The sequence below is a fragment of the Rhinoderma darwinii genome, chromosome 11, assembly GCF_050947455.1.
Source record: "Rhinoderma darwinii isolate aRhiDar2 chromosome 11, aRhiDar2.hap1, whole genome shotgun sequence".
Lineage (NCBI taxonomy): Eukaryota > Metazoa > Chordata > Amphibia > Anura > Rhinodermatidae > Rhinoderma > Rhinoderma darwinii.
In genome coordinates, this window is record NC_134697.1 from 84,346,888 (window position 1) to 84,371,990 (window position 25,103).

The 25,103-nt window shown below is 45.1% G+C and overlaps 1 long non-coding RNA gene across 1 annotated transcript in view; it reads left to right on the forward strand.

Annotated features, from left to right (window-relative positions):
* Positions 1–25,103, forward strand: part of LOC142663311 (uncharacterized) — a 155,916-nt gene that overhangs the window by 25,880 nt on the left and 104,933 nt on the right. Inside the window, exon 2 of the long non-coding RNA XR_012851079.1 lies at positions 9,649–9,796. This is a non-coding gene — a long non-coding RNA (uncharacterized LOC142663311). The remainder of the gene's footprint in view (positions 1–9,648; positions 9,797–25,103) is intronic.

Below are 25,103 nucleotides of genomic sequence, written 5' to 3' on the forward strand. Positions count from 1 at the left end.
GCCTACGCGGCGATTGTTTACATGCTCCCCATTCCGTTGAGCAAGTTACAGACTGGGGTAGGGACACAAAATCTATGAAGATATCCTATGAGTAAGTGCTACAACTTTTAGGGTATGTTCACACAGGGCGAATACGCTGCGTAAAAGCACACAGCGTTTCCGCCCGTGTCGCCGCAGGTAATTCCGGCCGAAAAACCTCAGCAAACTGTGGTAAAAAAAAAAGTCATACTTACCCATAGCCATGGGGATGCGTCCCTCTGCCGTCCTGCAGCCCAGCCTCCTGGAATGACGTTTCATCCCATGTGACCGTTGCCACTTGGGATTGGCTGCAGCGGTCACATGGGATGAAACGTCATCCCAGGAGGCCGGCTACTGTATTCTGCTGCGTATTTTCCACAACTAAATCCGTTGCGGAATATCCGCAGTATTTACGCTACGTGTGAACTTATGACATATGACATTTATATTTAGAAAGACGACCCATTTAAGGAGGCAATGACACCTGTATTCTGTTGGTGGTACCAGAATGGAGTTGAATTCGACCCTCCTAAAGCCCTGTATCACTGCCGCTTGTAAAAAGAGCCATTTCAATAATAACACGCAATGTAATTCCCAAATGAAATTTTGAAATGACTTTTTAAAACATATTAAGTGTAATCTTCCTATTTGACGTGAGACATCATAACATTATTTATTGTGTAGCAGATTAGAACGATAATGTACAATAATGAAGAACATCTCAGACATTTCTGTTCCGTACCTGCTGTCCTGGAGATGATTTGACAGCCAGAGCACGTTGTCCAAATGTAGCAAGAGAAACCGATATACTAAATTGCAAGATATTCGTAAGACATAGGAATACAAGGATTTCAGTAAAGAACTGTAGAAGCAAAAATTATAATAAAGTCAATCAAGGAAAAATCCATCTTAAAATCCTCAATAAAATTAAAGGGGCTTTGACACATACTAAATATTCAGACATACACTGAATTGCACACATCGGCTCTAATTGTGCTGTAGAGAACTCGCTTCGGACTGGAAATCTCCAACACATTTCTTCATTCTCCACTGAAATCCGCAGTACAGAGAAAATCATGTCTGACATTTCCATTTACAGAAATCTCTTAAAAGCATTATATATATATATATATATATATATATATATATGTATGTATATATATATATATACACACACACACACACACACACACACACACACACACACACACACACACACACACACACATACATACACACATACAAAAAGGTCAGCCAGTGTGTTTGGTGCAACTTTATAATTCGTTTTTATTAAAACTTATTTTTAATTTTTGAGATACAGCTACTATGTATCCTGTACACAGAGCAGCTGTATTGTGCGCTGAGACCTGAATCCGTCAGGTCCACGGGACTGACGTGTTCAGTGTCAGCAGGTTCTGCATCTCTCTGACACGCAGGATCCACCTGTAATCGATCACATCTAAGTTATGAATTTAGGTATGATGGGTAACCGCTTGATCACGTAGGACCCGCTTACACTGAACCCGTCACTCCCGTGGATTTTTAGTACGGTTCCAAAGCGTAATCCTTGTGTGTACATAGCCATCCAGAGACATCAGACCTAATCTTCCAAAAACATAGACTGGACATTTTTTGTGTTACATTCTTTTATTATTCTATCGAGCAAAAAGTTGTGTGTGGCGGCCATTGATCTCTCCCTACTCTATTGAATTAACATGCACCTTTAACCAAGTCAAATATGTATATTAGTCGAAGAAATCAGACTGGTAATTCGGCCACCAGCTCTTTTATGTCTATGGCCAGCTTTAGATTCGGAGCTTAGAACATGAGAAGGAAATGAGTGATGGTCTTGAGTTGGTATTTGTTGGTACAAAGGTGGTGCTTGGGAGGTGGTGCATGAATTTAGAGAGTAGGGGGATGTAACTAGCGGGACCATTAACACAGCTTCTTGACATATGCATTGTGTACAAAGAAGGTATTCTATGAAACCTAATGTTTGCGAAAAAGAGAGAATTCTTTCCCCTCTTCCTGCATCGCACAGTAATGGTCTTGGTAGCTTAAGTTTTAACCTCACAGTCGAAAAAAACAGCCAGGGCTTTGAAGATGTCTTTGCAGGGCGGACACAGACAGCATGAGGCCCCTTGCGCGAACACTGTATGGGCCCCCTGCTCTCAAGCAGCTCATGATAGAGGTACTTAAGTCTCTCTAACACTCCACCAGTAATTGTGAGCTATGAAATTCATTAGCTCAGCATGTTTCAGGCAATTTCATAGACAGTAAGGCTGAGGTTCCATATTTCAGTTGCATCCAGCCATCTGTTTTAGCCTGAGCCGGACACAACTGATAATATTTTTGTTAGGAAAATGCCTGTTCCCTTAAGATCACCATGACTACTCTTCTAGCTTCTGGGCGGTTCTGGTTTTACCTTGAGCCTATCTCTTTTCTCTGCCCTTCTGTCTATCAGGTGTAGGGTTAGTATTTATACCTGGCTTCCTCCACCTGTTCTTTGCTGGCAAATTTCCTGTCTGCAGGTGTTTTGATCAAGCTACTTACCTACACCCTTTACTTCTGGACTTCTTGGAAATTGGAAATAACCCTTTGTTTACCAATTTTGATTATCTGCTCCCGGCTGGTTTTGACCTCTGCTTTACCTGATATCCAATGGCTTACTGTTTTGGACATTCTGTTTACCCTCTGGCTGTCTGGTTCCTGTTCAGGTTTGCCTGCATTGCACCTCCTATCCAACACTGAACCTTGCTAAGACAACCTTGGTTCTATGCAGCAAAAACCATCCTGCCTTGCGGCCGGCTCTGGTGAAGACCTTAGAATAGCCTTAGACTCTGTCCATCAGAGTTGTGATGGATTTGAGGTCGTGGATTTATTTGCACACATTCTCTCAGCACTCTCCAGCAGCCTTTGGGGAATTGCTCAACTTGCAATTCCATAACAATTTTTGTGCACTGGTCCGGCCTCCAGAGCCGGACTATAGCGGGAGATAAAAACACTGCATGCAATGTTTTTCTGTCCCTCGAAGGTAGACATCCAATGTTTAAAAGAGATGCAACTGATGCCAAAAAACGATCCCATTGGATAGCATGAGATCAGTTCTGGCATCAGTTTCTCTTGGGTGTTTCTGTACTATATGGAAACCTGACCTTAGAAGCTGCTAGCTGCTTTTAAGGTGGAAATGGGCCCTCTTATCTACTGGGCCCTTGTGGAGCTGCGCAGGTTGCACATATAAAATGTGTCTTTGTCACAAAGAATCATGGTCCAGAGGAAAAAAGGGCATTTAGATATTATTTCTTAACTTGATCCTTAATCCCATTTATACACCAATCAGCCATGACATTAAAACCTCCCAAATAACATTGAGTAGGTCCCTGGGCTCCACAAGGCCTCTGTAAATGAAATTAGCATCATATCTTTTAAGTCCTGCAAGATACGAGGTGGGGCCACCATGGGTCAGACCTGTTTTATCCGGACACCACACAGATGCTCGATCAGCTTTATATCTGGAGAATTTGGAGGCCAAGTCAACACCTTGGACTCCTTCATTCTGCGTAAGCCCAAATGTCGTTTATGGTGCTGTACTACTTTGCCTTAATAAATACCTTAAAGAGGATCTGTCATCTGCCCAAAAAGCTGCAGCTACCATCTCACAGATTTAGCGGCAGAGTGGACAGTGTCAGAGCGGATCATGTGATCACTGCCACCCGTACTGGTGATCGTGGGGGTGCCGGAGTACATGAGCCGCTCTGAAACTGTCCACTTAAAAGTCACAGCTGACGTCTACACTCTACTTTTTGGTGACCGTATGATAATGGATATGGACTGATCCATCAGGACAAACTTTGCATCTTGACAGAAGGGACTACTGTATTGCTTCCAAACCCATTTTTCTTTTCCACTGCCACTGCCATTAGAGAATAAAATTACATCTCCATGAATGCCAGGAACCAAAGTTTCTCAGCAGAAGATTGCCAAGAGCATCCATCTGCCTTTACCGGCTTGTCTTCTTCCCATAGTGCATCTTAGCGCCATCTCTTCCCCATGCAAGAATTACACACTGGCCGTCCACGTGATGTAAAAGAAGACATGATTCATCAGACCAGGCCACCATCATTGCTCCATGGTCCAGTTCTGATGCCCATTGTAGGCACTTTCGGCAGTGGACATGGTTCAGCATGGGCACTCGGACTGGTCTAAAGCTACGCAGTCCTAAACACAGCAAGCTGCAATGCACTATGTGTCCTATCAACTTTTTCAGTCATTTGTGCTACAGTAGCTCTTCTGTGGGATGGGACCAAATGGCTAGACTTCGCTCCCTACACACAGCAATTAGCCTTGGGTGCACATGACACTGTCGCTGGTTCACTGGTTGTCCTTCTTTGGACCACTTTTGATAGGTACTAACCACTGCATACCGGGAACACCCCAGAAGACCTTCCTGGCCCATCACAATTTGGCCCCTGTCAAAGTTCTCCTGCTTCAGCCCATCATTTTCAAGACCTGACTGATCACTTGCTGGCTAATATACCCCCCCCCCCTTTTGTCAGGTGGCATTTTAACGAGAAAATCAATGTTATTCACTTCATCTGAAAATGGTTTTAATTTCATGGCTGAACGGTGTATATGTATGGGGTCTATACTGATATTCAAATCTACCAGATGGAAATGCTCCTTAACCCCTTTCCACCACAGGACTTAATAGTACATCGCTGTGAGTGGTTACTATTACGACTTGGTGATGGTTTGGGCACAGAACACATCCTGCTGTACACAACACGATCACGCGACATGACCGTGTGTTACCGATGGTTGTCATGGCAACAGGGGCCTTACAAAGGCAGGATCTTATAGGTTGTCTGTCAGTGTAACACTGACAGGCATAATACATTACAATACATTAGTATTAGTATTGCAATATATTAAATTTTTAATGAAATATAAACTAGTAAAATGTAATGAAAATAAACACATATTTGATATCGCCAAATTTGTAACGACCCGAATAATAAAGTTAAAATGTTATTTATACCACACAGGGAACAACGGACAAAGCAAAACAACAAAACATTGGGTTAATCAATGAGTTATGTATTCTAAAATGGTACAACTGAAAAATATAATTGGTCCCGCAATTAAACCCTTATAAAGCTACACAGATGGAAAAATAAAAAAGTTATGGCTCTTGGGATGCTGCGATAGAAAAACAATTAAAGGACCGAAACAGGCCACGTCCTGGAGGAGTTAAGCATTGCTTCTTTTAATTTCTCTGTGTACTTACTATAACGCCATTATATTCACATCGATAAATGTCGTAACAGAAGATACAGAAACTTCCTAATGACTCAATTGCACTGATAATATTCATTGCCACAAACGCTTTGACCTAGAAAGATACAAAATATGAATATGATCTCGTCGACAACCTTCAATATGAAAAACATTGAAATCTGTTCTACATTGTAACTAACATATCTATAGCTGATTTTTTTTCCGCATAAATGAATAGCAACTAATGGTTGTCAAATTTGTACTTGTGTATAAGGACAGAAGTTGTCAAACTAACCTGATCTGTTTTTATGAAGAGGTGAGCAGAAGCCTAGACAGAGGGGCCGCTGTGGATATAGTGTTTTTGGACTTTGCAAAGGCATTTGACACTGTCCCCCATAGACGTCTAATGGGTAAATTAAGGACTATAGGTTTAGAAAGTATAGTTTGTAATTGGATTGAGAATTGGCTCAAGGACCATATCCAGAGAGTTGTGGTAAATGATTCCTACTCTGAATGGTCCCCGGTTATAAGTGGTGACCCCAGGGTTCAGTGCTGGGACCACTATTATTCAACTTATTTATTAATGATATAGAGGATGGGATTAATAGCACTATTTCTATTTTTGCAGATGACACCAAGCTATGTAGTATAGTAAGCCGATTTGGACACTGAGTGTTTGGCCACCCACTTGGCAAATGAGGTTTAATGTGGATAAATGTAAAGTTATGCATCTGGGTACCAACAATCTGCATGCATTATATGTCCTCGGGGGAGCTACACTGGGGGAGTCACTTGTTGAGAAGGATCTGGTTGTACTTGTAGACCAAAGATAAAATAACAGCATGAAATGTCAATCAGCTGCTTCAAAGGCCAGCAAGATATTGTCGTGCATTAAAAGAGGCATGGACTCGCGGGACAGGAATATAATATTACTACTTTACAAAGCATTAGTGCGGCCTCATCTAGAATATGCAGTTCAGTTCTGGGCTCCAGTTCATAGAAAGAAGAGCAACGAAGCTAATAAGGGGCATGGAGAATCTAAGTTATGAGGAAAGATTAAAAGAATTAAACCTATTTAGCCTTCAAAAGTGACGACTAAGGGGGGACATGATTAACTTATATAAATATATTAATGGCACATACAGAAAATATGGCGAAATCCTGTTACATGTAAAACCCCCTCAAAAAACAAGGGAGCACTCCCTGTGAATCTATGGAATAGTCACCGCAGGAGCCGTCACAGCAGGGACAGTAGATGGCTTTAAAAAATGCTTAGATAATTTCCTAGAACAAAAAAATATTATCTCCCATGTGTAGGAATTTTTCCCTTCCCTTTTCCCATCCCTCGGTTGAACTTGATGGACATGTGTCTTTTTTCAACCGTACTAACTATGTAACTATGTATCTATGTATTAGGAATTATGTACAGCACTTCTGTAATATATATCTATTACCAAACCTATATGATGGGGAACAGCCTAAAATATCATCGTTGTCGGCAGCACATCTTGGTGTGTAAACAGGGAGACGCGCTGCCGACATGATAGAAATGTTTGGGGACGAGCGATCGTAGTAACGGGAGCTCATCCCCATGCACAGCACCTTGTGAAATGAGCAAACGAGCGCCGATCAACGAGCTGTATTGTTGATCGGCGCTCATTTACACAGTCCACATGGGCCAGTGTAAAAGCTTGTTGATCGGTGCTCGTTTGCTCCTTTAACAAGGAGCTATGTATGGGGACAAGCCCTCGTTACTATGATAACTCGTCCCCATACATTTCTATCATGTCGGCTTACACAAGGAGATCTGCTGCTGACAACGCAGTGGCATAATTACCGCTGTAGCAGGGGCCACGACATGAGGGGGCCCGTGCCGTCTGCTGACACGGGACCCCCCATGCCTGGTAGTGCCGCTAACAGCCGTTACGCTGATGCAGAGGTAGCGAGGTCGCTATGGGGCCCGTGCCGCCTGGCCCCTAACATTTGTGTCGCTAGCACTGGAGAGGGTCCCGGTTGCAGATAAAAATGAATACTATAGGCTACAGGCTACGTTAGGCCTGCAGCCTATAATGCGCTGGGAAGACGCCCTGCGTAGGCTGGCGTGATGACGTCATTTTATTATGCTGGTCTGTGCAAGCGTCCCATCCGGAGGATGTGCTGTGCTCCGTCCATCGCGGGAACGGGCCAAGGTAAGTACAATATATTTTTTTTTGGGGAGAAGCTGTGTGGCAATATACAGAGGGAGGCAGGGTAGCACAATATACAGGAGTGAGCAGGGTAGCACAATATACAAGGGGGAGCAGGGTGGCACTATATACAAGGGGAGGCAGGGTGGCACTATATACAAGGGGAGGCAGGGTGGCACTATATACAAGGGGAGGCAGGGTGGCACTATATACAAGGGGAGGCAGGGTGGCACTATATACAAGGGGAGCAGGGTGGCACTATATACAATGGGGGAGCAGGGTGTCACTATATACAAGGAGAGGAGAAGGTGGAACTATGTACAAGGGGGGAGCAGGGTGGCACTATATACAAGGGGGAGCAGGGTGGCACTACGTACAAGAGGGGAGCAGGGTGGCACTATGTACAAGGGGGGAGCAGGGTGGCACTATATACAAGGGGGGCTGTGTGACACTATACACAATGGGGGCTGTGTGACACTATATACAAGGGGGCTGTGTGGCACTTTCTACTAGGGGGGCTGTATGGCACTTTACAAGGGGAGTGGGCTGTGTGGCGCAATCTACAGGGGTCTGTGTGTGGTGCAATTTACAGGGGTCTATGTGTAGCGTTATCTACAGGGGAGGGCTGTGGGGCATTATATACAAGGGGGGCTGTGGCACTATATACAAGGGGGGCTGTGGCATTATATAAAAGCGGGGCTGTGTGGCACTAAATACAAGGGGGGCTATGTGGAACTATATACAAGGGGGGCTGTGTGACATTATATACAAGGGGGGGCTGTGTGGCACTATATTCAAGGGGGGCTGTCTGGCGCTATATACAAGGGGGGCTGTGTGGCACTATATACAAGGGCGGCTGTCTGGCACTATATACAAGGGCGGCTGTCTGGCACTATATACAAGGGGGGCTGTGTGACACTACTAAGGGGGGCTATGTGGCACTATCTACTAGGGGGCTGTATGGTACTATCTACAATGGGGAGGTGGGTTGCGCTAGCTACAAGTGGGGTGTGACACTGTCTACAGGGGGGCTGTATGGCACAAACTACAGGGCACACTATCTATAAGGGGGGCTGCATATGGCACCTAGGGGGGGGTAAGTCTTTCCTAGATTCGCCCCTGCGACAATGATAATATTTTCGGCTACATAAACTATATGATCAGCCGATGAGTGTTTGGGCCTTAAAGAGGCTCTGTCACTAGATTTTGCAACCCCTATCTGCTATTGCAGCAGATCGGCGCTGCAATGTAGATTACAGTAACGTTTTTATTTTTAAAAAGTTATGACCATTTTTGTATTTATGCAAATGAGGCTTGCAAAAGTCCAAGTGGGCGTGTTTAAAGTAAAAGTCCAACTGGGCGTGTATTATGTGCGTACATCGGGGCGTTTTTACTACTTTTACTAGCTGGGCGTTCTGACGAGAAGCATCATCCACTTCTCTTCAGAACGCCCAGCTTCTGGCAGTGCAGACACAGCCGTGTTCTCGAGAGATCACGCTGTGATGTCACTCACTTCCTGCCCCAGGTCCTGCATCGTGTCGGCCACATCGGCACCAGAGGCTACAGTTGATTCTGCAGCAGCATCAGCGTTTGCAGGTAAGTAGCTACATCGACTTACCTGCAAACGCCGATGCTGCTGCAGAATCAACTGTAGCCTCTGGTGCCGATGTGTCCTCACTCGTCCGACACGGTGCAGGACCTGTGAGTGACGTCACAGCGTGATCTCTCGAGAACACGGCTGTGTCTGCACTTCCAGAAGCTGGGCGTTCTGAAGAGAAGTGGATGATGCTTCTCGTCAGAACGCCCAGCTAGTAAAAGTAGTAAACACGCCCCGATGTACGCACATAATACACGCCCACTTGGACTTTTACTTTAAACACGCCCACTTGGACTTTTGCAAGCCTCATTTGCATAAATACAAAAATGGTCATAACTTGGCCAAAAATGCTCGTTTTTTTAAAAATAAAAACGTTACTCTTATCTACATTGCAGCGCCGATCTGCTGCAATAGCAGATAGGGGTTGCAAAATCTGGTGACAGAGCCTCTTTAAGTTGCAATTTTCTGCACAGATCGTGATCTTCCACAATCAGTAAGTGTCCCAGTTATATGATATACTGTAATGTGACCTAAGCCCTAACCTACATTAATTTTTAGGGTTATTTCCAGGTCTATGAAATGGAAGTATATTGAGAGACAAATTATTTGGGGATTTCAAGATTTCAGTCCTATCAACTTACCAAAGATGAAGATGCGTTTGGATTTCTTTCAACGGCCACTGACAAACTGCCTGAAATAAGGAACTGTGAAGAGCAAGGTAGAATTGTTAGTCCTACAAGAATTTCCTCATGTAGCACACAAGCCATATACTTCTACTAAACCTATTGTATTATTCAAGGTTACATTCATTCCTATAGTGTCCATATTAGAGGATCCTCAGATGTCAGAGTCAAACTACATACCACATGTTGTCACTATAACAGATTTTATGTCTATATAGTAAAAAAAAAAAATAGAAACAGTTAACAACAAATGTCATATCTGGTTTCCTAGTAGCTCCCATCATTTTATCATTTAACTTTATGGTTGTATGAAAGTAAGCAGGGGATGTGGAGAACTATATCAGGGAAACAGAGCTCTGACCCTCCTACAAGACTTTAGAGAAAATAAGGTACGCTTTCCTGCCCCAGACCACCATTACCCCCTCACTATCCTAGACCATATAATAATAAACTATATCCACTCCACAACATTGAAATTGCAACACCAAGAAGGAAAAGTTTTGGAATTGTGGAAATCACAGGATCGGTAGACATGTTAATTATCTGAAAATGCTAAAAAAAAAAAAAATACAAACAAAATATTCCAGACATCTTGAATTATTAAGTATCGAGTATGAGTTCCATGCACAGAAATCCACGCACTGCCACGCCTTGGCAGATATCAATGAGGTTATTAATGGTTGTCTGAGAAATGTTACGCCACGCTGAATGCAGCTGGGCACGCAAATCATCAAGATTGGCTGCTGGCAGCTCCCTTTGCAATTGCCGAACAATGACGTGCCAGATGTGCTTGATGGGAGACAAGTCCGGAGGCGCTGCAGGCCATGGTAGCACGTTCAGGCCACGCAGGCTTCTCACAGTAGCACGAGCAACATGCGGTCTGGCGTTGTCCTGTTCAAAAACGGCTTCTGAGACACTTTTCAGAAATGTCCATACCACTGGTTCCACGACCAAATCAATGTAACCCCGAGCTCTTAGTGTACCTGAAATGAAGACTAGAGGGGTCCGGCTACCGTACATTATGCCACCCCACACCGTAATCACAGGAGTAGGACCGGTGTGACGTTCCGTTGTGAAGGCCTCTTCATGACATTGCCCACGTGGTCTCCAAACCAATCTCCGGCTATCATTGCATCTAAGACAAAAGTGGAACTCATCGCTGAAGAGGATAGACCTCCATTCCAGTCTCCATTGCCGTATTGCTGTGCACCAAGATAGCCTTTGAGATCGGTGGCGTGTGGTCAATGGAACACCTGTAGCTGGATGTCTGGCTCGTAGCCCAATGACGTACAAACGCCTTCTGATGGTTTTGGTTGATACTGGTTGCCGCCCTAGGCTTGGGATGTGACGTCCAATTTCCCTTGCAGCACAGAATGGATCACTACGCGCTATTCTTCCAATCAGACGATCCGTCCGTGCAGAGGTTCACCTCCGCACACCCCTTACTGTCATGCCCACTTGTTCTCTCAACCTCTGGGACGGCAACGTTGAACAGTGCTGACATCTCGGCCAAGGCGTGTATCGATCTGCCAGAGTAATAAACCAAGGTCTCTCAGTTCAAGGATTCTGTCCCTATCCGTTTGCGACAAGTGGCGATAAATGGCACGTCGATGAACAGGAGGCATCGCACAATCATCCCGCACCACGCCATCCGATGTTGGAGGTTTATGCCTCCCACATGCCACAGATTGGAGCTCGGTGCTGGAAAATGTGATCATTTTCAGATCTTAGCGACACCTGCGATTTCCTCGATTTGCGAAACCTTACGGCTTGTCCTTCTTGGTGTTGCAATTTCAATATTGAGGAGTGTAATTATAATATATTAAGTGTTAACCACTAAACCACCCTGGACCTCCAGGAATATATTAGATGCTAACCCATAATCATTAAAGACTACCATGGATGATAGATATCAATAGTGACCCCTTCATCACCATAGATCACCATAGATATTAGGTTTTTTATTAGTAAACTAAGTTGACAAAGTGAGTAAAATCAGGGAAGGAGGTGAGTTTTTCCACACTTCAAAACCCCCCTTTAAAAATCACAGTTGTCCTGCTCATTATCTATCTATCTATCTATCTATCTATCTATCTATCTATCTATCTATCTATCTATCTATCTATCTATCTATCTATCTATCTATCTATCTATCTATCTATCTCATATCTATCTATCTATCTATCTATCTATCTATCTATCTATCTATCTATCTATCTATCTATCTATCTATCTATCTATCTATCTATCTATCTATCTATCTATCTATCTATCTATCTCATATATCTGTCTGTCTGTCTGTCTGTCTATCTATCTATCTATCTATCTATCTATCTATCTATCTATCTATCTATCTATCTATCTATCTATCTATCTCATATCTATCTATCTATCTATCTATCTATCTATCTATCTATCTATCTATCTATCTATCTATCTATCTATCTATCTATCTATCTATCTATCTATCTATCTATCTATCTATCTATCTAATATCTATTTATCTATCTATCTATCTATCTATCTATCTATCTATCTATCTATCTATCTATCTATCTATCTATCTATCTATCTATCTATCTATCTATCTATCTATCTATCTCATATCTATTTATCTATCTATCTATCCATCCATCCATATGACTGAAGTTTAAAATGAACAGTTTTTGTCTGTACTTACAAAAGGTATTCCCCAGAGGTTGATCCCATAAAATGATGTATATGTGGTATAATTTACATACACGTCCCATCGTATAAAGATGGTCCCCAGTGCAATATGTATGAAAACAATAACTAGCTGTATTGCCTGTAAAAGATAAATCAGAAATGTGATATTGTACAGTGGGGAAGTTTAAAGAATAAAAAAATATACTTATAGCTTTAGAGTATCAATGAGAAGTAGTAGGTATTTTTTTAAATGAACTGTATGAGCTGGTGGATTACTTCATTTAAGACTGGACATGATAATTTATTTTGTCAGCTGGCAAAATTAAAATGTCTCCACTAAATAGTTTTACCACTAGAGGGTGCTTTTGAATATTGTACTACATATGTCAGAAAAGACTTCTTACATTGTGTTGCACATAGATGAGTTTCCATTAAACAGCTCACCATGTGGTCATTCGTGGTACTGCAACTTAAAACTTTTTAATAGTTTCACTTCAGACCTCTTTAACAAAAGTTAAAATCAAGCAGTCTTTAAACGTGTTTTGTTTGTGCTGATCTCTATCAATGTTGGAAACCTCTTTTGGTTTTTCTCTTGACAACATAATCAAAATCATGGACAGCCAAATTTTTAAAGACAAGTTTGTAAAAAAACAAGATTTAATGATAAAGGTAGGTAATATATAGCTGTAGCTCACTTACTAATATTTAGCAGCATTTACTCCGTGCTTACTATTTTTATTCGGGACATTGCCCACAAGTCGACTATTTTTTTGAACTATCCATGAATTTACCAACAGTTGGAAATTCTTATTTCTATACTTTGATTTCAGTGCCGGAGCCAGGGCTGCAAACAACTCTGCCCTAGAGATGTGCAGCATTCCAGCAGGACCAATGCAGTTGGGTCACGGAAAAGATGGTACAGAACAGGGGCGTAGCTAAAGGCTCATGGGCCGTGGTGCAAAAGTTCAACTTTGCCCCAGCCCTACAACTTCTTTTCACAGCCGAAGGCCATCGCTGGGTCTCTTAAGCAGGGCCGCCATCAGGGGGGTATTAGGGGTAGTAGTGTAGGGGGTCCGGCCAAACTTAATTGAAAGGGGGGCCCGGCAACTGCCGCGACTTGCCTTTGGTAGAAAAACACAGGCCCCTGCAATGGGGCCTGTTTTTTTCACCAAAACAATGTCGTGAGCTGCGGGCCCCCCTCTCGTGAAACACCGCCGTGACCTGCGGGCCCCCCTCTTATCACCGCCGCTAAACACCGCCCGCTTGCGCGCGTACGAGCGAGTGCGCGACCGTGCGTGAACGACCGCAAGCGCGCGCGCCCACGCGCGAACGACCAGGCGCGCCGCCGCTGTTTATGTATGGCCCTGTTCACACACAGTATTTTGCAGGCCGAAAAAATCTGCCTCAAAATTCCTTAAAGAATTTTGAGGCAGATTTTGACCTGCCCATACTATCTTGCCGCGTTTTTTGCTGCGTTTTTTGCCCGCTGCGATTGAGGACAGCAGACAAAAAACACAGCGAAAAATGCATTTTGTGCCTCCCATTGATTTCGATGGGAGGTCAGAGGCGGAACCGCGGCAAGAAAGGACGTGCTGCTTTTTCTTTTTTCCGCGACTGGCTCCCATTGATTTCAGATTAAATCAATGGGAGGCGGTTTTGGAAGTTGTTTGGTGCTGATTCTGACGCAGTGTCCGAGTCAATATCAAGGCCCAAAAACTCTGTGAACTGGGCCTTATTGTTAGGGCTTATTCAGACGAACGTGTAATATGTCCGTGCAACGTGCGTGATTTTCACGCGCCTCGCACGGACCTATGTTACTCTATGGGGCCGTGCAGACTGTCAGTGATTTTCACGCAGCGTGTGTCCGTGTGTCCACTGCGTAAAACTCACGACATGTCCGATATTTGTGCATTGTTCGCGCATCACGCACCCATTGAAGTCAATGGGTGCGTGAAAATCACGCCCAGCACTTCCGCAGCCGTATAAACTATGAATGAAAACAGAAAAGCACCACGTGCTACAAACATACAAACAGAGTGTCATAATGATGGCGGCTGCACGAAAATCACGCAGCCGCGCATCATACGCTGCTGACACACGGAGCTGTTATGACCTTTTGCACGTGCTAAACGCCACGTTTTTGCGCACACAAAAAACACACGCTCGTGTAAATCCGGCCTTAGGGTAGGAACACACTAGGCATGAACACTGCGGATTTTATGCAACACATTTTATTGTGGATAATCCGCAGCGTATTACAGTCACAGCAGAGTGGATGAGGTTTGAACAAATCTCATCCACACGCTGCAAAAATAATGGACCTGCAGTGTGGCTTTTGGCTTTTTAAGCCGCAGCATGTCAATTTATGCTGCAGAATCGCTGCTCCTCTGTTGCGGAAATGCTGCGGTTCTGCCGCAAAAATCACACATGAGAAAAAAAAAAGGTACTTTTTTACATTTATAAAAAAGTTTAGACTTGCCCCGGCCGTAGTCCTGGTGACGCGATCCTCTATTCTTAGCGCAGCTCGGCCTCCTGTCATGACGTTTCATCCCATGTGACTGCTGCAGCGGTCACATGGTCTACAGCGTCATCCCAGGAGGCGGGGCTACGTTCAGAAGAGAGAGATGCGTCACCAGGACTACGGCCAGGGCAAGACTAAACTTTTTTTTCCCTGCAGGATTCCCGCAGAGGACATGCCTCACGAAACCTGCGCCACTATTTGGTGCGGTTTTGCTGGCAGAATTCCCTGCGGCTACCGGGGCGGATAAGCTGTGGAGTCTTACTCAGCATATCCGCCTAGTGTGTCCCTTATGATGTCGCTCCTGGAGCTGCTGCCGGTCTCTAAATAGGCAGTTGGTCCAGTAGAATTTGGAATTATTTTTTTTTGTGAACCAGCTTAAAAAAACACAAAACTTTTGTGTTAGGGCCTGTTCACATCACCGTTCGCTTCCGCTCCAGGGTTCCGTCTGAGGTTTCCGTCGGGTGAACCCCGCAACGGAAAGTGAAAGTGACAGCACAGCTTCCGTTTCAGTCACCATTGATCTCAATGGTGACGGAAACATCGCTAATGGTTTCCGTTCTTCACCATTCCGGCAGGTTTTCGGACGGAATCAATAGCGTAGTCGACTGCGCTAATGGTGACGGAAACGGAAGCTGTCACTTTCACTTTCCGTTGCGGGGTTCACCCGACGGAAACCTCAGATGGAACGGAAGTGAACGGTGATGTGAACAGGCCCTAACACAAAAGTTTTGTGTTTTTTTAAGCTGGTTCACAAAAAAAAATAATTCCAAATTCTACTGGACCAACTGCCTATTTAGAGACCGGCAGCAGCTCCAGGAGCGACATCATAAGGGACACACTAGGCGGATATGCTGAGTAAAACTCCACAGCTTATCCGTCCCGGTAGCCGCAGGGAATTCCGCCAGCAAAACCGCACCAAATAGTGGCGCAGGTTTCGTGAGGCGCGTCCACTGCGGGAATCCTGCAGGGAAAAAAAAGTTTCGACTTGCCCCGGCCGTAGTTTAGGTGACGCATCTCTCTCTTCTGAACGTAGCCCCGCCTCCTGGGATGACGCTGTAGACCATGTGACCGCTGCAGCAGTCACATGGGATGAAACGTCATGACAGGAGGCCGGGCTGCGCTAAGAATAGAGGATCGCGTCACCAGGACTACGGCCGGGGCAAGTCTAAACTTTTTTATAAATTTAAAAAAGTGCCTTTAATTTTCTCATGTATGCTTTTTGCGGCAGAACCGCAGCATTTCCGCAACAGAGGAGCAGCGATCCCACAGAATACATTTTTTTTGCAGCGTGTGAATGAGATTTGTTCTAATCCCATCCACTCTGCTGCGACTGTGATACGCTGCGGATTTTCCACAATAAAATGTGTTGCATAAAATCCGCAGTGTTCATGCCTAGTGTGTTCCTATCCTAAGGCCGGATTCACACAAGCGTGTGCTTTTTGTGTGCGCAAAAACATGGCGTTTTGCGCATGCAAAAGGTCCATAACAGCTCCGTGTGTCAGCAGCGTATGATGCGCGGCTGCGTGATTTTCGCGCAGCCGCCATCATTATGACACTCTGTTTGTAGCACGTGGTGCTTTTCTGTTTTCATTCATAGTTTATACGGCTGCGGAAGTGCTGGGCGTGATTTTCACGCACCCATTGACTTCAATGCGTGCGTGATGCGCGAACAATGCACAAATATCGGACATGTCGTGAGTTTTACGCAGCGGACACACGGACACACGCTGCATGAAAATCACTGACAGTCTGAACGGCCCCATAGAGTAACATAGGTCCGTGCGAGGCGCGTGAAAATCACGCGCGTTGCACGGATGTATTACACGTTCGTCTGAATAAGCCCTAACAATAAGGCCCAGTTCACAGAGTTTTTGGGCCTTGATATTGACTCGGACACTGCGTCAGAATCAGCACCAAACAACTTCCAAAACCGCCTCCCATTGATTTAATCTGAAATCAATGGGAGCCAGTCGCGGAAAAAAAAGAAGCAGCACATCCTTTCTTGCCGCGGTTCCGCCTCTGACCTCCCATCGAAATCAATGGGAGGCAGAAAATGCATTTTTCCCTGCGTTTTTTGTCTGCTGTCCTCAATCGCCGCGGGCAAAAAACGCTGCAAGATAGTGTGGGCAGGTCAAAATCTGCCTCAAAATTAGGTGCGCGGTTCCAGGCGGTCGCGGGTGCGCATGCGCGGGAGTTTGCAGGTGCGCGCGATCGGTCGCACGGGCGGCAGTGTTTGACGGCCCCCATGACGACCCCCATGCTACCCAGGGCCGCCATCATGGGGGGTATTATGGGTACTGATGTGAGAGGCCCGGCCAAACCTAATTGAAAGGGGGGCCCGCAGCTCACGACATTCTTTTGGTGAAAAAAACGGGCCCCATTGCAGGGGCCTGTTTTTTTTCTACCAAAGGCAAGTCGCGGCAGTTGCCGGGCCCCCCTTTCAATTAGGTTTGGCCGGGCCTCTCACATCAGTACCCATAATACCCCCCCTGATGGCGGCCCTGGGTACCATGATATAGTGCTGGACGGAGTACCGTTAACAGGCGGTGCCACGGTAGGGGGGCCCAGAAAATTTAGCTGTAGGGGGCCCTGAAATCCCTGCTCTTAAGTGATCCATTGATGCGGCACTAGAAGCCAGTGGCGTTGCTATGGTCTTAAAAGATCAGGGGCACAAGACTTATGTTTTGCCCTGCGCTCCCCATATATCGGTGACAAAATATCTATAAGACTTCGACCCCTTTGGCTACGCCACTGGATAGGATTAGATAAATCAGCTCAGTAGACAGTATAACACATGATAGGCATTGCATAGTTGCCAACAGTCCTGAATTTGCCAGGACTGTCCTGAATTTACAAAGACAGTCTCAGCAAATTACTGTCCCGGACGTGTCCCGGCAACTACCATATTCAATTGTATCTGCATCCTCAGGATGCAGATGCTATTGAATACTATGGCAGAGCAGGAAACTACCCTCACCCTGCTCTGACACTCACTCCTCCTGGAGGGGACTATCCGTTGAGAGCATTGCCGACACTCTGGCCGGGTATTCCATTCCTAAAGGAAGCTCCAATGGCGCTATGTACTAGGGGGGGGGGGGGGTGTAGCTCTATCCACAGGGGGTGTGTGTGGCACTATCTACAGGGGTCTGTGTGGCACTATCTACAGAGGGCTGTGTTCCTTTAATATGGGGCAGGGCTATAAGAACACCTCTGATGGCCCATGCCAGCTTTAAACTACCACATGCATACCGCCATTTAAATCTGAATCGTGGGACATTTTAAGCCACACCCCGTTCCACCTGAGCGTAGTTTCACCCTTTTCGTGTTTAGCTACTGACAAGCAAGGAACTTGCCAACAAGGAATACTACACCAGGAATGTAAGGCATTATCAGTTCTGTGCAGTACCCTAAACTACCGGAGATTTCATTGAGTATTTACCAAGCAAAAAATCTGGATCACAAACATACTCACTCCTAAAACTTTTGGCTCTCCTTTAAGCAAAGCTTTGCGGAAATCTGATGATACCATCCCAGATTGTTCTGTATTCATCATTGCGCCTATACATGGAAAACGTGAATGAAAATATCAATTATTCATCTAAAACTTTTGGCTCTCCTCCAAAGCATATCTGTTCCAGATTCCAAGCAACAGCCAGCAATATTATGAATGCAGCTCTGGAGGTCAAGGTAGTATAAAACATCACAATCCTATAAATAAATCAACATTATATTTTCCTTTTAAAGTAAAATTAAGGAGTTAAAAGAAAAGCTTTGCTTTAAGGCTAAGTCCCGACAAAGCAGAAGAAATTTGTAGCTTTTTCGCCTCAGATCTGTGGCGATTCCGCAGCATAATCTGTATGTGTTACATGCAAATTTTTTATGCGGATTGTGCTGCGCATTTACTTCAGATTTCAACCTATACATAGAAAAGGTGAAATCAGCTCTGAAAATCGGTGAGATTTCGACAAAAGAATGAGCATGCTGCGGATTTGAAAATCTGTATCAATCTAATATTTCCATGCAGAATTTTTCCGCTACGTGTAAATGGGGTTTTTACATTACTTGTTTTGTGCCGTATATTGCCGCGAAACGTGTACACTGTGTTATGTCTAGCGAAGAGTCTGAGGAAGCAGAGCATGACACAGGGTTTCTTCTTCTGACTGCTCTGTGAATCCCTGTGGTATTACACGGCCATCACCGGAATGATGGCCGGGTTTCCCGGCGCTTGCGCTCTATCTCCTCCTCCTCACAGCGCAGAGTGCATGTGAGGAGGAGGAGTTGATGCCATTCTGACGAATGGCATCGCTGTACACTGTGTTGCAGGGCCGGGGTGTACAGCAGGTGGAGGGAGCGCTGCGCTGGCTCCCTTCCCCTGCTTGTTAAAAGCACCCTGGCTCGGCGACACCTTCGATGGCGCCGCTAGTAGCAGCAGCTGCTGCTGCTGCGGCTGCTATTACTGCAGCGACGCCACTATAGCAGAGCAGGGAGGTATCTCCCCGCTCTGCTATGTGCTAGCCGCACTTTAGCTCCTTGAAGGAGCGGAATCCCCGTGTTTTCGGGGATTCCGCTCCTGGACAGAGCGCTTGATGTCTCTGTCCATATCTGGGCAGTGACATCAGGGGAAACTCCTGAAGCGGAATCCCCGAACACATGGGGATTCCCCTTCAGGAGCTGCCGCTGATGTCACTGTCCGGATCTGCCCGGCCCGGCACGGATGCATAACTTTATGCAAACCGGCCGGGCAAAATGGCCGATTTTACCGGCCGACACTCGGGCTCGGGAACGACCCGGTCGTGTGAATCCCGCCTTACCTTTACTGGTTATAATTTCTGATACCAGTAAATGGTGTCTTCCCTACCAGAAGCACACTATTTTTGCACATTGGCACTTTATAAATACACTGCTTCCTACATGTTATATGTATTCAGCTTAGTACTAATATCAGCATCTAATCTTGGGTCTCTATAATATATGCTTATGTCCCAATACCATTTCATGTATCCTGCATGGGCTGACACCTTTTTTACATTGTATGACTAATTTTTTAATTATTTGTGTCTCTGTTTGTCAATAAAGAAATTTGTTTCTATCACACATTATGTGAGTTGTACTTGACCTCTTCCTCTATAGGTTTTTCAATAACCGGTTATGCCCCGGATTATCCCACAAATAATATATATTATATATATTGTTCACGTAAACATCTAATTTTAGGCATGTTTCCAATTGAAACCCAGTAAAAAAAAATCTGTGCGGAGTTGTAGTACTTCCAGCATTATAAGGCCGGGTTCACACGGGTCGGGTAAAACTATGCGGTGTATCCGTCCTAGAACCTGCAGCATATTCCATCCAAAAAACTGAGCCACATTGTCGTGCGTTTTTTTGGGCAGGATTTCCGCTGCGGAAAGCAGCGCTAGAAAAAAACGTTCATGCTTACCTCAGTATAGATATTTGAAGAAGCAATGGCGAAACGCACGTCAGGTGGTGTGCGTCAGGCGTTTGGTCTGTATCATGTACAAAACAGTGGTACTTCCAGCATTATAAATGCGTCTGAGCACAGTCTATAAGATGCTGGGACAGGATGCCTGCATATACCGGCGCAATGAGGAAACTGAGACTCTGCAGCTCTGTTAGTCGTGGGAATGGGGCTAAATGAACACAATTTTTTTTATTTGTTTGGGGAGCGCTATCTACAAGTGGGTTGTGTGGCACTACCTACAAGGGGGGTGTGTTTGGCACTATCTACAAGGGGGGTGTGTGGTACTTTCTACAATTTGGTTGTATGGCACTATCTCCAAGGGGCTGTGTGTGGCGCTATCTACAAGGGGGTTGTGTGACACTATCTACAAGGAGGGTGTGTGGTACTATCTACAAGTGGGTTGTGTGGCACTATTTACAAGGGGCTGTGTGTGCCACTATTTACAAGGGGCTGTGGGTGGCGCTATCTACAAGGGGCTGTGTGTGGTGCTATCTACAAGGGGCTCTGTGTGGCTATCTACAAGGGGCTGTGTGTGGCACTATTTACTGGGGGCTGTGTGTGGCACTATTTATTGGGGGCTGTGTGTGGCGCTATCTACAAGGGGCTGTGTGTGGCACTGTCTACAAAGAGGCTGTGTGTGGCACTATCTACAAGGGGGCTGTGTGTGACACTATCTACAAGGGGGCTGTGTGTGACCTACTCTTAAAGGGACAGTGAACATCTCATCATTATCCACAAATCTTTCCCAGGGTATAAAGGGTTCCTCCCTGGTTTAATCATTGCCTGAGCAATCTGGTTCCTTCTATCATGCTAGTGATACTCTGTTGAGCGTTTCTTTGGAATTCCTGTGTCAGACTCTGCCTGTACCTTTGACTATCCTTACCTGCCACCCGCCCTGACCTCTCGCTAGTGACCTGTAATGGAACTCTGCCTCCAGCCCTGAACTTTTGCTCGTCCAAATGTGAGTGCCCTTTGCCGCCTGCCTCGATCTCTGCTATACCTGACCTTGAATACTGAATGGCGATTTTAGTACTACGCCTATTTACGTTGGCCTGCACCACGGGTGACTACTCTGGGTGTAATGACACTGGTACTCCAGAAGTGAAGTCGGGATCCCTGTATAGTGGTTAAAGGGTGAATACCTGGGGTCCCCTTAACCCCTTAGTGACCACTAATACGCCTTTTTACGTCGGTCACTAATGGGCTTTAGGCTAGGCTGACGCCTTTTCACGTCGGCCTAGTCTAAGTCCTGCATGGGTCTCCCGTGCAGGCAGTAGCCGGGGCTCTGCTGTCTGATGACAGCTGAGCTCCTGCTCCAAAGCCCGCGATCGAAGTTTACTTCGATCGCGGCCGTTTAACCCGTTAAATGCCGCCGTCAATAGCGACCGCGGCATTTAACTTTGTTTACAAAGGGAGTGAGCTCCCTCTGTCACCCATCGGCGGCCCGCGAATGCAATCGCGGGTCTCCGATGGGGTGTCATGGCAGCCGGGGGCTTGATAAAAGCCTCCAGGTCTGCCCTGGACATATGCCTGTTAGGACGCGCCGGAGGCACGTCCTAACAGATTGCCTGTCAGATTTACACTGACAGGCAATAATGCTCTGGTATACGAAGTATACCAAAGCATTATAGCAGCGATCGGAAGATCGCACAGTAAAGTCCCCTAGTGGGACTAATAAAATAAGTCATCAAAGTGAAATAAAGATTATTAATAAAAAGTACAGTAAAAAAATAAATAAAACCATTTTTTTCCATAAAAAGTGGTTTTATTTAGTAAAAGTGTAAAAAAAAAAAAAAAAGTACACATATGTGGTATCGCCGCGACCGTAATGACTCCATTAATAAAGTTAATATGTCATTTAAACCAAAGTGAACACCGTAAAAAAAAAACGCAAAAAAACATGCCAAAATTGCAATTTTTTTCCATTGCCCCCCAAAAAAGTCATAATAAAAATGAATCAATAAGTCCCATGCACCCCAAAACAGTACCATTCAAAACTACGTCTTGTCCCGCAGAAAACAAGCCCAAAAAATCACTACATTGATGGAAAAATAAAAAAATTACGGCTCTTGCAAAGCAACGATGCAAAAACAAATAATTTTAGTTCAAAAGTGTTTTTATTGTGCAAAAGTCGTAAAACATAAAAAAAACCTCTACATATGTGGTATCGCCGTAATCGTACCGACCCATAGAATAAAGGTAACATGTTATTTACGTCGCATAGTGAACGGCGTCAATTTAAAAACGCATAGAACAATGGCGGAATTTCAGGTTTTTTTTTATAATCCCCCCCAAAAAGGTTAATAAAAGTTAATATAAAAATTATATGTACCCAAAAATGGTGCTATTAAAAAGCACAACTAATCCCGCAAAAAACAAGTCCTCATACAGCTATGCAGACGAAAAAATAAAAAGGTTATAGCTCTTTGAATGCGACTATAGAAAAACGAATAAAAGTCATTAGGGCCTAAAATGGGCTGGTCACTAAGGGGTTAAACTAGGCTCCCTCGTTTAGCCCCACGTCAAATCCCTTGGATTCACACCATCTTCTGCAGGCCCCGTGACAGTCTCTATATCCACTGGCTCCGTGACACACATAAACTTGAAAAATGGAGATGCGTTCCGAAACCTAAAGGCTGGGTTCACAAGTGGCGGAATTTCACTTGAATTCCGCTGCGGACACTCCGCAGCGTTATTCCGCAGCGGAGTCGTTTCTCCATTGACTTCCACTTCTATTTAGAAGTGTTCGTTTAGACGATGCGTAAAATTCCGCTGCGGAGCATAGGCTGCGGAGCGGAATTTGGTGTCCGCAGCATGCTCTGTCTGTTGCGGACCAGTGGCGGACTGGTTGCGGACTCATGGCGGAATTTCTCCATTGACTTCAATGGAGATTCTAAATTCCGCAATGAAGTCCGCAGCTGTCATGCACATGTTATGTGTGCTGCGGATGCGTCTTGCTTTTTTGCCATGACATTTCTTCATTCTGGCTGGACCTATGTATTTCTAGGTCTACAGCCAGACTGAGGAAGTCAATGGGGCTCCCGTAATTACGGGAGCGTTGCTAGGAGACGTCAGTAAATAGTCACTGTCCAGGGTGCTGAAAGAGTTAAGCGATCGGCAGTAACTGTTTCTGCACCCTGGACAGTGACTACTGATCCCAATATACAGCAAAAAAATAGAAGTTCATACTTACCGAGAACTCCCTGCTTCTGTCTCCAGTCCAGCTTCCCAGGATGACGTTTCAGTGTAAGTGACGGCTGCAGCCAATCACAGGCTACAGCGGTCACATGGACTGCCGCGTCATCCAGGGAGGTCGTGCTGGATGCCGAAAGAGGGACGCGTCACCAAGACAACGGCCGGTAAGTATGAAATTCTTTTACTTTCTGATAGAAAGAAGGGAAGCACTTTTCCCGCAGTCCGCAGCAGCTAGTCCGCATCAATTTACTGCACATTTTGGGCAGATCCGCCGCAGAATCTGCAACGCAGATTCTGTGCGGCATTGATGCGGACAGTTGCGGAGGAAAACCGCCACGTGGGGGCATGCCCAAAATAGGCTGCATCCTTAAGGGGTTAAAGGTAACCTGTCACGTTGAATACTCTGTCCTATCTGCAGGCAACATGTTATGGAACAGGAGGGGCTGAGCAGATTGATATATAGTTTTGTGGGAAAAGATTCAATATGATGTAATTTATTCATTAAAGTTACTGCACCATCTGGACTCAGGAATCCAGTGAGCAGTCCTACTTAGTCATCGAAAACCTACCTTTTAGGAGTGTACATACAGAGATAGCTGTCAATCACTAAGTATCCCGCCCACTGGACTCCTAATCCAAGAATAAGCAGGTGTTCTCTTTTCAACTAGTTCTACAAGAAAAAAAAATCTGTGTTAATACGGCACACAAGGTAAATCCCCTTTTTCCACTTCATCCCACAACAGGTGGGACCACTACCACCACTGTAAGGGTATGTTCACACGGCCTATTTACGGACGTAATTCGGGCGTTTTTGCCCCGAATTACGCCCGAAAATAGCGCCTCAATAGCGCTGACAAACATCTGCCCATTGAAAGCAATGGGCAGACGTTTGTCTGTTCACACGAGGCGTAAATTTACGCGCCGCTGTCAAATAACGGCGCGTAAATAGACGCCCGCGTCAAAAAAGTGACCTGTCACTTCTTTGGCCGTAATTGGAGCCGTTCTTCATTCACTCCAATGAATAGCAGCGCCAATTACGGCCGTAATTGACGCGGCGTTCAAGCGCCTGCACATGCCGGTACGGCTGAAATTACGGGGATGTTTTCAGGCTGAAACATCCCCGTAATTTCAGCCGTTACGGACGCCCTCGTGTGAACATACCCTAAATGCAATTGCCACCTTTACTTCTGGCACCCAATGTAGGGGATGCACCTTACTCATCAGTCTCCTAGCCTAACAACATTTTGGCTGAGCATGGGTCCTCCTCTCCCACAGCATCACCTCCTCTCATAACTCGGTTTGATTGGATGTCAGGTTGACAGGGAGTTGCGATTTTGATACAGGTTTTTGAGCCAAAGTCAAAAGTGGATCCAGTAGGAAGGAGAAGTATGCATTTTTATTTTATATTCCCATTCATTGTAACACTACTTCTGGCTTTTTCTCAAAACTCTGCATCAAAATCTTCATCCCCTGTTTACAT